General features: G+C 35.0%; 1 pseudogene; it reads right to left on the bottom strand.

Annotated features, from left to right (window-relative positions):
* Positions 1-7998, bottom strand: part of LOC122488282 — a 55379-nt pseudogene extending 47381 nt beyond the window's left edge.
* Positions 7999-12046: the final 4048 nt, after the last annotated feature.

The raw sequence follows: 12046 nt of genomic DNA, 5'->3' as shown, positions 1-12046 counted from the left end.
GCCTTCTCCCCCAAAACAAGCACAGGATCCAGACCAGTCTCTGCCATTTCCCAACACAAGACAAGAACCCAGACATCAGTAACTAACTACAAAGGAAAGGTCTTCGATGTTAGGTCATCTTGGATAGCACATGTCTGTGGAGGGAACTGATATACCAATACCTGTATTTTCTTTTGTGAACAGTGACTGGGGAGTCTAAGCATACCTAAAGTTATCTAGCCTCTTTAGATTTGTTTACTTTATTTAAAGAGAGATTTCCTAGCTTCTGAGTCATTTGTATTAAGCCATATATATCTCTCCATATTTATGTTTAACCAAAAAAGGTACATAGGTACAAAGAAATTTCATTCCTGCCACTTGAAAAACCTAAAAGCATCTGGTTAGAGGTATACATTTACTTTATAATTAGTATTTGATGAAGAATTACAAAGAGACCTATCTAGTCTGAAAGGTAATTCTTTGCTATGGTCTTTCCACATTTCACATGTCACCATAGTTTTTCCTAATGCATAAAGTACTTTTATTTATTTGAAAAATAGCACAATTCTCACTCATAAAAAGTAGTCTTACAGAGACCACGTAATTCATAGGGTCCAGCAAATACACATACCAACTGAATACCTGAAAAACAGCTGACATTACCTAGGTCCTTTATCAAAAGGCTCCTGATTGATTTTTAAAAGGTATGCCCCAAAGCATCTTGCAAGTAATAAGGCTACAGCAATCTCCTGCATAATAGACACAGCAAATCCTGCTAAATCCTACCTTTAAATCAAATATTTGCATTTAGCACACATGTTCTTGTCAGTGAATGTTCAGTTCTCAGAAACATAATCTAAATGGAATTCCGACAACTGATGACATATGCCTATGGGGAACCTGTATAAGTGCAGAGGACTTACAGCAGTGCCTTCAAAACCACTTTAATGTAATCATTGGAATTATTTTTTTCTATTTTTTTTTTTTTTGCTTTAACAACATATATGAGATGTTTTTAAAAAATAGACAGTGGAAGACAGAATGGTTCATATACAACCTGTGCTCTAATATCCCTCAGTTTTGCATGAGAGCCATTCTTAAGGGGAAAAAACTGACAAAGCGAGAACTGACAGAATAAAGAAAATACAAAGCCTTGATTCTTCCCCTCTGGATATCTAGGATCCCATATGATACCACATCCTCCTCAGTTCTTGATTTTCAAAGAAAGGAATGTGTATCTTATCATGTGGTCTCTATATCCAGGCACAAAATTATGTTACTATGTGATTTAATTTAACTCCCTTGTTTGACGATACCTGAAATGAATTACTTACTAAAATTTTATATTTGCTTTTGACTATTTCTACTGCACTTTTTTTAGTAGTAGGAAAACAGAATTTTTGTTTTCTTATTAACCTGGTGAGGAGTTAGCTACACCTAGAGAGACCTCACAGCAGTGAGTGGATAGCAATGAGGTACCAATTGAACCTTTTAAAAAGGAAGAGTCTTTCCAAATCCAAGAATTCCAAAATCTTGTTTAAAAATATATAATCCCATGGGGCACCTGGGTGGCTTAGTCGGTTGAGCGTCCGACTTCAGCTCAGGTCATGATCTCACAGTTCGTGAGTTCGAGCCCCGCGTCGGGCTCTGTGCTGGCAGCTTGGAGCCTGGAACCTGATTCAGAATCTGTGTCTCCCTCTCTCAGCCCCTTCCCCACTTATGCTCTGTCTCTCAAAAATGAATAAATGTTAAATATATATATATACACACACACACATATATGTATATATATACATACACATATATATACACATATACATATACATATATATGTATGTATATGTGTGTATATATATATATATATATATATATATATATATATATATATATAAAATCCCAAATAGGACACATTTACCTCTTTCTCTACCTGCTTGGTCCCCATTGACCATTAGTGTGTGACCTCAACAGAGAGGAAAATGGATTTTTTAAATAATACTAAATAATCCAGATCCTGGCAGATACATTAAAAATGATGGCAGGATTGTCAATCTAAAGGCAAAAGGATACCACTGTATCATTCACGAACTCCCTGAAATCACATGCAGTTTAAATGCACTCTTCTTTTCTATCCACCATTATTTATTACCCCAATTTTAATGTTTTAAGGCAAAGCATAACACATAGCTCCAAGCATAGCTCAGTAGCCATCTCTCCTGCACTGAGTCTTTTAACCCCATTTTGATATTTTGTGTGTCTCTAACACTGCTTTGTAATCATATTTGTGCTTTTATCCTTTACCTACTCCCTCTTTATCAACTTTCATTTATCTTTAAAATGAAGATAGACAGGGATCCCTGGGTGGCTCCGACAGTAAAGTGTCCAACTTCGGCACAGGTCATGATCTCACAGTCATGAGTTCATGCCCCGCATCGGGCTCTGTGCTGACAGCTCGGAGCCTGGAGCCTGCTTCCGATTCTGTGTCTCCCTCGCTCTCTGCCCCTCCCCTGCTCACATTCTGTCTCTCCCTCTCTCTCTCTCAAAAATAAATAAACAGTTAAAAAAAATTTAAATGAGGATAGACAAACAAATATTATGCAATGAATGTGTGAAGTGATACTGACGTAATGGTCATGGCTACTGAAATTTTGAATGTGCTGCTATGGTTTCCTTTATTTTCGACATATTACACACAAAGAAATCCTAAGTAACTACCTAGCAGAATCCAAGAAAGAAAATGGCTGCAAAAATATGACATCAAGGAATTTGTGCAAGACTTTACGCTTAAGCAAATAGAGAGTTTTGTTCTTCACAATGGAGTAACCACATTCTGATAGAATACATTATTAAATTTAGAATGTGAAGCGCAAATAAAATACATTGGGAAGATCAACACATGTTAGGAACAGTATAAAATGCAGCTTGAACTAATAAGGGTTTGGATCTACTTAGTTATGCTAAATTGAAATATATCTACAAAGTGAACTCTGGTTTCCTAAGACTATGGTTTCAATACATTAAATGCTTAAGCAGATCTCGCACTTAAATCATATGCTTGTGGCTTAAGGGTACTGATGATCTTGTGCACATGGACAAAACAGTGAAGTTAGGAATCACAGGTATACATTTATATTTTGAAGACCAACTTAAGATTGTGAAAAGTAATTTTTCTGTAAATATTGTTCTCTAATTTCTATCTTTTCTGTTGTTGCTTCCCTCTCTCAATTATGAAAACTTCAGTTCATTTTGTTTGTACAATTTGTTGCCAAGGCATATGAACAAACCTACTATCAGGCCAACAGGGTAGTCCAAGGTGCCAAAATTTGTTTAAAAATACATTATCCTGAAAGTGATTGAGCTTGCTTTTATGCACATCACAGTGTACCACACGCTCATCTTTCTGGCAGCATGTGTGTGTTTGGGATGGAAAAGTCCTTTGTAACAGGTCATTTCCTGTAACAATCACTTATATTTTGGTTTAGTCAGAGAACTAACATTTGTTTCACAGACCTTCTCCTCTACCAGCTCAACTTCAAGCTGAATGCGGTTCTTTTGGAACATGCTAAATTTCCTCAGAGAGACCTAGTGGTTATGTACAGGATCGTTCCTACAGCCGGAATGATGTGTGGTGTGATTCTGGCCTGCCTCATCGTGGCACTACACAAGCAACCGGCAGTCACTGCTGTCCCTAGAAAACCACAGTGACTGGAAACACTGTCTTTGTGGCTGTGCCAGAATGAATTCCTATTATCAGTTCCTGCCTCAGATATCCATTCATGATTCATAATTTCACTCCTTGAACCTAAGCTCCATTGCAATGTGACAACTCAACAAAGAAGAAAGTAAGTGTCGCCACACGAATGTCATCCCAAGCTTACACACAAACATGTCTTTGGTTATTAGAGCTTCATATTCACACTGGGGTAACTTCTCATACCTCTAACATTTCACAAGCACTCACTGAAAGGTTGATAAATTGAAAAGATGGCATCTCCTTCTTTGTACAGTCTTTTGCCAGCCTCCCCAAAATTGCCATGCAGTATTATATAATACTTCCTTAGCTAGATTCCAAGAATTCTATAAGCTGTAATTTAATCCTAGGGAAACCAGAGGATATTAAATGATCTAAACTGTCTTAGCCAGAAATCTCTGATTTGGCTGCCCTTTGAAGTTTCTATCTGAAACTTTTTGATGTCTTAATATTGTTTTAGAAATTAGGGGGGAGAGTTGACTTTGTAAATCATTTTAGGATTGCAAAAATGACATTATGATGATGAATGGCATAAAGCTTTAAAAAAAAGTTTCTCTGAATATTAAATTAATCACAAACCAAGGCTGTCTAACATTAGCTCCTGATAACGTAGAGATCTTGTGGCATTCCAGATGCTCTATGAAACAGAAATATTCTGTCTCTATTATGAGCACCTTTCCACATCTGCAATTCTGTTATACAATAAAGTCTTGTTCTTTTGTTGCAAGATTGCCCTGGTTCATTTTTTTATTATTAATTTAAACCATGTGGGTAAAGGGTAATCCAGTAAGCCATAGGATTTCAGATCAGAGCTTTCATACAATCACATGTAACACCAAACATCTGGATATTTAGATGGATAGGATAGGAAAAAAAAATTAAAAGAACGAAAGCATTGTCTGAATGAATAGATATTAATTGTATTTAATTTTATACACTTTGAATACAACATATTCTTAGCATACCTTCTATGAACAATGGCCAGGTTACAGAAATTAAAAACCATAACCCAATTGCATCAGCCACATATAAATATATAATAACCAAATTGCTTTCAGTAAAAAGACCTTAGAATTATTATAAATTGCTTAAGTAACCTAGAATCACTTTTACTATATCTAAAAGCAAGTTTAACAATCCACTTAAAGAGAACATAATATACAAGTTTTCTTGGAGCACTAAGTCACATGGCTGTCTATTTAACATAAAACCTGTCCCAGAAACATTTCCCCTCTAAGGCATATTACTCAATTATACACAATAATTAATGTTTGCCTTCCTCTATTTTTTGCCAATCCCTACACATTTCCTATCCCTGCTTCCATAAAAGTTTTGATAAAAAGGAAGTCATGATGATGTACAATTGGAAAAAAATCTTGTTTGAAATTTTTATATTCTTCCAAGCTACCTAAAACTTAAAGACAATGAATAATATAAAGGAAATTTCTAAGAATCTTGCCAGTGAATGATTCTCTCCTGCATTTCAGAAGTCTGTTTAAAGCAAAGCAAAAAGGTACACTTAAGAAGGAAAACTTGTCCTTCTTAGTAAAATACTAGATTAATATCATTCGTATTAAAATGAGATTGAGAATAGTAAAAAGACCTATTCAGTACCAAAGAGGGAGGCATAATAGGTCTATCCCCCCAAAAAAGTTAAAGTTGAAAATCATATAAAATTATATAAAGTTCCTACTGCAGTCCAAATCAATTTACTTCCAAAGCATGATGCAGATACCAAGGCAGCTATTCTTAAAGGTTTGCCTGAATGGATGTTATTTGCATTCTGTAATCCAGATGCTGTGTATTTTACTGCATTTGCCAGGTGTGGACATTCAAAAGTAAAAACCTAAAGATCAAAGAAACAAAGGCTGATCCTGTTGAAATGTTTAGCCACAAGTCATTCATATGACTAGAGATTTTTTGTTTCATGAGGTGTTTACATCCTTTGTTGTTAAAGCTATTTATTACCTTTGAAAACAGTTCACCTCCCTTTTTGGAATACTATAGAGTGTGATAAGGTCTTAATGTGTGTTAAGGGAACATCCACATTTGCAAAGGTGATCCAAATGCCACCACTATTACTGCAAAAATAAATTCAATCTTTGGAGTTAGAAAATAAAAACAGGTCAATGTTTTAACAAAGAGGGGGCTCAGGCCCATAAGTAAAATATGATATAAACTAGATATATATGGAAACACAAAAGCAAAGTAAATGGGAAGAAAAATTTTTGAAAACTCAACTAGCCTCCAAAAGGTGGTTAAACAAGACAGGGCTGAAGCCACAAGTTATAATTTCTGTGGCACCATGCTCTTTTTCTCCTGATCAGCCTCAAGAATTGACCCTCTGACTTTAGCATCTTCTTATTCCTTAACTCAACAAATATTTACTGAGTACTTTCTTTCTTTATGCCACACAATGTACACACCAGCGAAAACAAGCTCTCTTAAGGAGCTTACCATCTACTGGAAGAGACAAAGGCGTTGCATTTTTCAGTAGGGTAGGACAGGGGTTAGATTGAGCAAAATTCAGGCAGTCACACAAACATTAAGAAAGGAGACATCTAACTTTTTAGTGCATCTGAGCAGACTTTCCAAAGTGATTTCTATTCTCAGATTAGAAAAATACATGTTGCTCATTAGTCAGATAAAGGGTTAGGGGTGAGGGACCCTGGCAGGAGGAAGGGACGTGCAGCTTCCCAGAGATGAGGCAGCCCAACAAATATACGTAACCACACACAGAAAATGAGGACTCTATGGCAAGCAATGGGTAGACTTAATGAATAAGAGGTAAAAAAAAAAAAAAATCTCCAGATCATGACGAATTTTGTATCTTATTTCATCTTTTTTTCCCCAGGAAGGGAGTCATCTCAACTCAGCCTGTACTGTTCCATACTCAGTTCAACCTTAGGCAATAAATTCTTTAAGTATCATCTGAGGACTTACAGTCTTTCACTACCTGGCCCAAACTGCAAGGCATACATTCTTCCAAAATACAAAAGTATTCTATTTAAAATTAAAGAAATACACAGAGAACATTTTACACTGGCATCCAAATATTTACTACTTACTCAAGAAAATATTTTTTTAATCATCTGCAAATAGCAGTGGAAGGACTGGGAAGGACTGGGATTCTACTGGACCCTTTGCTCAAAAATAGAGAAAATAGAGACTTAATCTGTTTGTAAACAATCTTTCTTGCTGCTACCTTTTATTTCAATTCTTATGATTTATATGGTGATAATTAAATTAATATTAATAAATTGGGCATCAGGCATCTAATATCTTCCAGACATTGCCATGGGTTTTTCATGAGTTCTCTATTTGTTCTTCACAATACAGACTTATAAACTCATTACAGTCATTATCTTCATTTTACAGAGTAAGATACTGAGTGTCAGCTATCTAGGTAGATCACAGGTCTGTTCAATACAGATTTAGGACACAAAGGTAGGACATATGAAAGTACAATATGCTTTCATACATTCTGATAATATATACACAGTCCCAGATGGAGAAATGAACAAAGATTCATCTCACAAAACAAAAATTTCCCAGGTCTATATGGTCCCACAGAGAAATGCTAACTGTTTTCTGGGGAATGATGAAAGAATTCCTAAGAGATACATTCTCCAGCATTATAACAACAGAATCATTTTCAGGTTCATCAGATTCATCCACAGTTGCAAATACATTTGTCTCTATTTCTGGAATTCTTTGGCCAATAGGTCCCTGCAATGATTAGTTTCAAACTCAGTCCAATCCCTAAACATTTAGCAACTACTTATTATTTCCTGCTTTTTGCCCCTGTTATCATAGATAGAAATAAACTATTTTAGTAAGAAGAGAGTCCACATGGTCCCATTGACACATTTTGTTTTAATACAATTACCCATAACATCCCATAAGCCTGAGCAACTATTTGGAGATCAAGTGTTCCTATTATCCAGTACTGAATATGAGTCATCTCCAAAACTTAATGGCTTAAAACTATTATTTCTCTCATATTGTTCTGTGAGTTGACTGAGTTCAATTGAAGTGGCTCTTCTTTGGGGTCTCTCATTTGATTATAGGGAAAGAGGGGCTGAGGTTATCTCAAGGTTTCTTCACTCACATGTCTGACACCTGTACTGAAATGGCTGGGATAGCCAGGGGCTAACCAGACATCCATACGGGTCTCCAGGTGGCCCAATGAGTTTCTTCATAGCATGAATCTCCAGCAAAGTCTTCTTACATGGAAGCTTTTTGCACTCACAACGAGCATTCCACGACATTATCATTGGAAACTACCAGTTTCTTAAAAGCTAGGCTTGGAAAGAGACACAAGGTCACACTGTCATACTGTACTGATCAGAAAAGTCACCAAGCTCACTTAGATTCCAGAAGTGGGGATAAGACCCTAAACCTCAATGAAAAAAAAGCTCAAGTAATTTGTGACAACTTTTAATCTATGATACTAAACTCTTGGCTTGAAATAAGGCCTTAATTTTATTATTATTATTATTATTATTTCAAAATTAATCTTAAAAATCTTAAAATTGATTTCAAAGAATTTTAAGTTCCTAAATGTCTAAAAGGAGAAAAAGAAAAAGTATTGAAATTCAATATGTTTAATCATTGTTCATAGGAAGAAAGTGATTTATATTGTATTAGATATTTAAGTTTGAATTAGCCTAAAACTAGTACAAAACGTTGACCAGTAGTTCAAGTGTACATATTCATGTTAGCCACTAGTCTGAAAATTTGACGGATGGTGTTATTTGGGGATTATAACCTCGATTCAGTTCAGAAGAATTGGCAAAGATGCCAAGATTCAAGATTAGAGGGAAGAAAATGGCAATTCTTTCATAGTACTTAAAATTATTTTGAAAAGTCAGAATTTATGATAGACTGCATAGCAAATAATATGCTCCTTTTGAATGACTTTATAATGATAGCAACAATTTTCATACACTTCCATGGGAGAATTTTTCTTTCCATAAGTATTTTTTAATGACTATTTAAACAATACTTGATATTCACACAGAATTTAAACCACACTATAATGGCTTGATTCACTTCATTAGTAAGTCTGTGGGAAAATCAGTGGCCCCTTAATTTGGGACTAAAAGGTTTCTTCCTCTGGCCTTTAATTTAAATTCCCAGGGAGAAGCATAGGATGTGAGTCTTTAGAGTTACATATATGAAGTTAGATTATCTCAAATCCAGTTTTAACAGCACTGTTTTATGCTAAATAAAATTTATGATCCAATCCACAAGAGAAGGTATGCAAAGACTGTTTGCAACGATAAGGAATAGGAGATCTGTGAGTCCACCACTGGGAAGAGGACAGATAAAGTGTACATATGCCTATTATAAACCACTGTCTGGCAACAGGGGAAATATTGAATAGGCATTTAAAAAGTAACAGAGATCTTAAAATGTAATGCTAAATAGAAGAAAATAAGAAAATTAGACCTATATAATGATATAATTTATGTAAGCTAAAAATCCCCACAACAATACACATAATTTTAAAAAGAACAAATACAAACAGTAGGATGTTCTCAAACAGGGTGAGAACATAGGATGGAAATTGAAGATAAAATGGGGTAAATGATTTTTTTAAACAGAGGAAATTTGCCCTGACCAATGACATGATTTGCTACAAAGTGAGAAGTTATGCTTGATTTAGACCTTGTCACCAAATAAGCAAATTATGAACCAATTACTATCACCTATTTTTAGGTTTAAATGACTAGATATTATAGATTCTATTCTGCAGACTGATAAATACAACTACTTATTGGTTAAATGTCATATCGGACAAAGGAAACTATTATAACATCATTACACATAAAAGTCAGTCATATCAAAATAATTTTTAATATCGAACCAAAAGGGAACTTGCTAAAATCTCCCAAGATCTATTCACACTTTTCTAGCCCATGTTAACAGCCTCTGTTAACATGCATATTTTAAGGTTGGCCTATGTCCAAACAACTGCTTTAGGAGATTGATCATAAAGGCATATTAATTCCAAGAGGATTCTGGGAGTATAGTGGAATAGGAAGCACCAGGAACCTGTGTCCCCACCTAGACTACAATAGCACTAGCAAAATATGTCTGATGCAACTATTTTGGGACCCTAGAGACCAGGAGGGTTTGCAATCTACAAAAAGGCTTAGAAGGTCAACTGTGGTTAATTTTGGTCAATTTCAGCTCTTGGCACAATAACAGGAACCTGGTGCCTATTCCCCAGCCACATAACAGGCAGCCATGCAGGCATTCCAGGAACAGCTAATACACAGTTTCCAAAAACCACAGTGGGTAAAAAGGACCCTGTCTTCCAAATATCAGGGATCTGTGCTCTGATTGCTGACTGCGGCTTCTAATCACAAAGATGCAGACAAAGAGGCAGGTGGCCATTTTTGCTGTACCACCCCCCTGTTGCAAGCCCTTGCCCTATGAAACTCTTAGAAGAAAACACAGGGGAAAAACTTCACGGCATTGGATTTGGCAATGATTTCTTGAATATGACACCAAAGGTACAGGCAACAAAATAAAAAACAGAAAATTAGACTTCATGAAAATTTAAAAATTATGTACATTTAAAGACACTATCAGATTACAAAAGAAGCCCACAGAATGGGATATAATATTTACAAAACATATATCTGATAATTTATTAATATCCAGAATATATAGATAACTCCCAAAACTCAACAACAACAAAAACCCAATTTGGAAACAGGCAAAGAACTTGAATAGACATTTCTCTAAAGAAAATACACAAAGAACTATAAGACATGAAAAGATGATTAACATCGCTAATCATTAGGGAAATACAAATGAAAATTACAATGAGATACTACCACCTCATACACTTTAGGATAGCTACCATTAAAAACAAACAAAAAAAACCTCAAAAAAATAACAAGTGTTGACAAGGATGTAGAGAAACTGGCCTTGTGCACTGTTGGTGAAAATGTATAGCTGCTGTGGAAAACAGTATGATGGTTCCTCAAAAAGTTTAAAATAGAATTACTATATGATCTAGTAATTCCACTTCCAAGTATATACCAAAAAGAATACAAAGCAAGGTCTTTAAGAGATATGTGTACATCCATGTTCATAGCAGCATTAGTTACAGTAGCTTAAACATGAAAGCAACTCAAGTACTCATCAATGGATGAATAGAGAAAATATAATATATAAATACAATGGAATATTATTTAGACTCAAACAGGAAGGAGATTCTAACATGCTACAACATGGATGAACCTACAGAACACTGTACTAAGTGAAATATGCCAGTTACAAAAGACAAATATTTTATTCTTCCAATTAAGTGAAGTACTCAGAATAGTCAAAAATCATAGAGACACAAAGTAGAATGGAGGCTTCCATGCGCTGAGGGAAGGGAGATTAAAGAGTTATTGTTTAATGGGTATAGTGTTTCAGTTTTACAAGACGAGACAAGTTCTAAAGCTGGATGGTGGTGATAGTTGCACAATATGAATGTATTTAATACCGTTAAACTGTACAGTTAAAATGGGTGAGATGGTAAATTTTATGTGAGGTATATTTTACCTCTAAAAAAAGGGAGAAAAGGGGAGGAAGGGGTAAGGAAGGCTCATAGCAATCGAGGATCTATTACAACTCAGAAATACAGCTAAACACTCATCAATTCCTTGATTAAAGCCAGATCAGTTGCCTGAGAGTGATTTACCATGGCTATTGGCTTTGCCTTCTGGCCTGTGTTTAGAGCTGAATAACTTTCTCTGTCTGCTTCATGTCTATGAAAGATAGAAGACCCAGAGATCTCTTATCATCATAAGATGACTCTCTGCTTGTTATGTTCAAGTTAGTATATTTTCTTTAAAAGCCAGGTGGGTTTCTTGCTTATCAAATTATAATCCATACCACCCTGCATATGAATGAAGTAAAGCTGAATCAACAAGGAAAGGAAAAGCTTATTTATGACGTTAGACAGTTGTGAGAATTTATGTTAAAATTCAAACTTCATAATATAGTCAACAATAATGCTTTTATACATTTTTCTAGCATGGATTTATATGCAGAGCATTTTAATTGTTTTTGATAACATTATGTAAATTGGCTGTAAATGTCTAAGAAATTTTGAATAACATTTGTTGATAATGATAAATTCAGAGTTAATTTTAAATTTTATAATTCTTGAATTCAATATTATCACAAGAGTTAGAGAATTTAATTAACTTAAACACAAGTTTAAATCTGATGTTCTTCCAGGGCGTCTTGGTAGCTCAGTCAGTTAAGCATTCAATTCTTGATTTCAGCTCAGGTTATGATCTCATGGTT

Source organism: Prionailurus bengalensis, chromosome A2 (genome assembly GCF_016509475.1).
Source record: "Prionailurus bengalensis isolate Pbe53 chromosome A2, Fcat_Pben_1.1_paternal_pri, whole genome shotgun sequence".
Taxonomy (NCBI): Eukaryota; Metazoa; Chordata; class Mammalia; order Carnivora; family Felidae; genus Prionailurus; species Prionailurus bengalensis.
This window is presented reverse-complemented; position numbering and strand designations above follow the sequence as displayed.